General features: G+C 39.8%; 1 protein-coding gene and 1 pseudogene across 2 annotated transcripts in view; both read right to left on the reverse strand.

The window, feature by feature from the left end:
- Window positions 1–5,000, reverse strand: part of wbp11 (WW domain binding protein 11) — a 317,048-nt gene that overhangs the window by 238,780 nt on the left and 73,268 nt on the right. The window lies entirely within an intron of this gene.
- LOC310868631 (chromobox protein homolog 8-like) overlaps window positions 3,226–5,000 on the reverse strand; it is a 5,193-nt pseudogene continuing 3,418 nt past the window's right edge. The window contains exons 5-6 of the transcript XR_014571076.1: window positions 4,622–4,944; window positions 3,226–4,097 (exon numbers count right to left, since the gene is read on the reverse strand). The product of XR_014571076.1 is annotated as a chromobox protein homolog 8-like (transcript). The remainder of the gene's footprint in view (window positions 4,098–4,621; window positions 4,945–5,000) is intronic.

Below are 5,000 nucleotides of genomic sequence, written 5' to 3' on the forward strand. Positions count from 1 at the left end.
CAGAATAAACCCGAAACCCAAACTATATAAACTTTTTCCATGGCTGTTTTGTCATGTGTCTCTATAACTATATATACGGTATTTTGAGTGATTTAGTTATATGTCTGATCAATTAGAACAGGCCAGGCCTAATTATTATTATTATTATTATTATTATTATTATTATTATTATTATTATTATTATTATTATTATTATTATTATTATTATTATTATTATTATTATTATTATTATTAGTAGTAGTAGTAGTAGTATTAGTATTAGTATTATTATTAGTAGTAGTATTATTATAATAATCTGATGTGATGATGCTATAGGCTGACGTGATAACTTGAGTGATGATTTGAAAGGAAGAATGAAAGACAAAATAATCAAGGAATCAAATCCCGGATCCCTGCAGCGTCCTCCCTTCCCGCGATAAGACATCTCAACTCAACGTCATAAACAACGAATCCTGTGTTGAAGTTGAACTTGGGATGCATGGGATCTGGATCTTCCCTGCGCCGTGTATAGAAATAATGTAACTCTTGAGAGCGTAACATGAAAACCAAATGGACCCGGTTTCATTGTGCACTATATATACAGAGTTAAACTGTATATGTATCTTTTCCCTTTTTGCTTCCTATATATGATGAATTCCTGTTCTGTTCTTTAGCTACATAGAAATGTCTATTTGTATGTCTCTAAATGTTTTGATGAATTGAACAATGTGGACCCTGTTGTAAACAAGTGTAATGCTTAATTGGGTCGTCCACTCACAGTTAACAGTCTTTGTATTGAGTTTGTGCTTGAAATGTACTGTAAATTCTGCAAACTGTTAATTAATATTTCAATCAATCAATCAAAAAAATGTATAAGGGTCATTTAGCTGGGGACCACTTGGAACCCCCTCAAGGACCACTGGTTGAAAAACATATTTTAACTTAAAGAAAGTAGGCCTACTTGTAAATGTATAACTTATAAAAGTAGAAATACCACAATATAAAAAATACTCAAGTACAAGGCCCACATGTGTTCGAAATGTTATAGCTACTCTAGTAAAGAGGTATAGTGAGGTACACAAGTATTGTCAAGACAATAAATACTTAAAGTAACAAACGTGAAAGTAGTAAAATGATTATATATATATATACAAGCTCACAAGATGCATGGCTAAAGTCGTTGTTTTATAATAATAGTAATTTGCAGAAGTAAAAGTATATAGGCATAATTATTGACAATTGGAAATAGGTAGAGTAGAAAATAGTTGAAAATAAAAATAACAAATAAAATGTATATATAGGCCTACTCTAGAGCTATAGTGTATGTAGGCCTACTTAATATACTTTACATTTACAATTACACCATTGGCTACATATCCAATGTCAGGAATCAAAATGGTAACATTTGTTTTAAGGTGATTTAAAGTGCAAAATGATGTGACTTGTATAGGCCTATATACGTCATAATTGTATGTAGACCTATGTACACATGATAATTCTTTCCCCACAGGATCATGGCTGATTTGGCTTCGAAACAAATATACTAAATGTGAACCAAAATCATACAGACCTACTGCATCAATCATAGAATAACTTTACACTTTGAAGACAATTTGTAAAGTGTATATAGGCAGATCTGTTCTATGGTTCTTTAAGCAACACGTGTATATGGCCTATATGAAAAGCTATATAGGGCATTCTTGCAGGTTATAGATGAAAACAGTTTATATAGATGTTTTGTTTATACGTAAAGCAATAATCATTCATTATCTGCGTCATGTGCGAAAACTGGTCGCAAACATAATCAGCCATGCAGCTCGCGTTGGTGTTGATAAGCTTTGCCGCAAAGGGTTTTTATGGTTTAAGGTTTAAATTGTAATCGAGGTATACGTCCTTGAAAATGTTTGACAACTTTGAGGGTCCGTTTTTCAGTCCTGCACACCTCCAACTTAATTATACTGCATGTGGTTCATTCAATGATACAGTAAACATTTAACCTCCAACTTAATTATACTGCATGTGGTTCATTCAATGATACAGTAAACATTTATACTGCATGTGGTTCATTCAATGATACAGTAAACATTTATACTGCATGTGGTTCATTCAATGATACAGTAAACATTTAAAATCTGCACGCTGTCGCCATGCATGTGGACATTGAGTTCCCCCTTTTTTAATCGAGAGAGAGAGAGAGAGAGAGAGAGAGAGAGAGAGAGAGAGAGAGAGAGAGAGAGAGAGAGAGAGAGAGAGAGAGATGAATTTTGATGAATTGAACAATGTGGACCCTGTTGTAAACAAGTGTAATGCTTAATTGGGTCGTCCACTCACAGTTAACAGTCTTTGTATTGAGTTTGTGCTTGAAATGTACTGTAATTCTACAAACTGTTAATTAATATTTAAATCAATCAATCAAAGAGAGAGTGAGAGAGAAAGAGAGAGAGAGAGAGAGAGAGAGAGAGAGAGAGAGAGAGAGAGAGAGAGAGAGAGAGAGAGAGAGAGAGAGCATAGGAGGCTTTTGTTCAAACGATCAGAGTCATGAAGCCTATACAATTATTCCTTCAAATTGTAATTAATCACCTGACATGAAAAGTGTTTTATAGAATACGTGGGGAAATAAGTGGAAAACGAAACGAAAATAGCGACATCTCACTATACATGTAAAGTTGTGCTGCCTTGTATATGGATCTGAAACGTTGCGCACGCATGCAGAGGCGGAAAGGTCAACAATTAATTATGGAAAAGTTATAATTACAAATAAATCTGGTCGACCTTTATATACGACACTTTGACACAGGATTCGGAGCTCATATACATTCTCCATGTCGTAAGCAATTAACTTTTTGGGGGACCCACCTCCAATTATCTATATGACCCTCAAGTTAAAGGCCTTATATTATGTTAATTATATTGGCTCGCATTATATATTATATAGGCTATACTCAACCATTTAGAGAACTGCACGTAAAAAGATCTAGAGGATTCAATATGGTTTCATCGATTTACTTTTTTATTTCATTGATGTGGTATTATTATTAACAACACAGGACATGTTACATTATATAGAAAATATATATAGGCCTTAGGTAGTAATGGTTCCTGCATGTGCGTGCTACTATATAGTCAGTTATTAGCTTGTTGAAAACAGTTGTATATATATATATATATATATATATATATATATATATATATATATATATATATATATATATATATATATATATATATATGACAATAATAGGCAACTATATAAACACAACTGAACTATATATTTATAGCATTATACTCTCACGGTGTGGCGGTGAATATATATATATATATATATCCCTCGCCTGTATACTCATCTCGTCATGTCTCTGAAAAAGCCTCTGTCCGTGTTGCACTCTTTGACGGTGACGGTCAGGCAGTTGGCCGTCACGTCGGTAACCGTCACTTTGTCCACGTTCAGAAGACACGGAGCCCATGGGGGCGAGGAGGAGGAGGAGGAGGAGGAGGCCTCCCCCGGCCGGGGGGGACGCTTACTATTGGCACCGCCGGGCGGAGGGGCTCCGGCCGCGGCCTGCCGCCTCTGCTGCTGCGTCCTGGATCCATGCAGAGCACTTCTAGGCCGATAATGATGGCTCTCCGCGGCCAAGCGCTTGAGCTTGTTGTTGTTGTTGTTGTGTCGGGGAAGGAACGCGCCGCCGCCATGGCTCATGTGCACAGTCCTCATGTGGTTCCCTCCTCCGTGCATGCGGTGCAGGTGCCGGACAGCCTTCATCGTGCCACCACCATCACCACCACCATCACCGCGGACAACGTCCGGGATTAACGGCGGCATCAGACGGTGATCCGTCCTCCCCTCCAATGACTTTGGCGTGATGGTGGTTTCCTCCTGGAACCTCCGGGTCAGCTGGATGAGGCTGATGTTGTCGGACGGGTTGAAGTCATGCCGCGGCGGCCTGTTATTGTTCGACGCGTCGTGTGGTGATGCTGATGATGATGTTGAGAAAGATCCGTCATCGACTCCCTGCAGCCGGCTCCGCTTGTTGGGACACCCACAGCGGGGGGGAGATCCGTGGCCGAGTTGAGCTTGGGTTTGCGGCCTCTCTTCTTGGGCACTCGGGTGAAATCTTGACCTGTTGAACACATGGTGGAAAGCAACCGAGTAAGGCCAAAAGCAATTAAGTATATAGGCCTATTTCTGCCTTTACTTATTTCCAATGTCCATATTGTTCCATACATCTCGGATGCAAATATTGTAGCCTATACGTTTACTCCAGTATAGCCTACATTTATTTGAAAACTTTAGTTAGGCCTATAGTTAGATTCTGAGTATTAGCCTATTAAAAAAACATATATGCCTATTATGCAGCCCATGATACATTTATACAAGCTCACAATGCGTCGCGATGAGATTTAATTTTTTTTTTTACACATTTCAAACTTGAAATGGGACATTTCGGCCTAATGAGTGAGTCCATATACTTTGGGTATAAAGGCTACTAATGTTGATGCCAATACCTTTTGCACATTTACTCAAATACATTTTGAATTCGGACTTTTAACTTATAACAGAGTATTTCCACATTACAGTATTGATACTTTTGTTTTGTTTTTACTCAAGTAAAAAAAAAATATGAGTAGGCCTATAGGCTATAGCCTGCTGCCTATACTTTCCCCACCGTGACTGCCCGTGAAGGCGGAGGAGGCCAGCGGTGGTGGTGGTGGGGCCGGCCTGGGCGCCCTTCTCTCCGGCTCCGTGGGTGGTACTGGTGACCCACGGCCACGGTCTCGCCTCTGTTGATGGCGCCCGGCGGGAAGATGGTAGGCGGCACGGCGCGCAGCCCCTCCCGGGCCCTGGGCGTTATGACGACGGGCTCCGGAACCGAGGAGTTACCGTGGTGATGATGATGAGCCCCCCTCGGTGACTCTCTCCTCAACTCCGGTGTCCTTACCACTGCTGGCTTTGGCCTTGGCTTTGGCCTGCAGAGGACGCATTGCACATGCATGTGCACGCAGCCATAGGTGTGCACGCAGCC

Source organism: Protomyctophum parallelum (assembly GCF_964188405.1).
Source record: "Protomyctophum parallelum genome assembly, chromosome: 13".
Classification (NCBI taxonomy): Eukaryota; Metazoa; Chordata; class Actinopteri; order Myctophiformes; family Myctophidae; genus Protomyctophum; species Protomyctophum parallelum.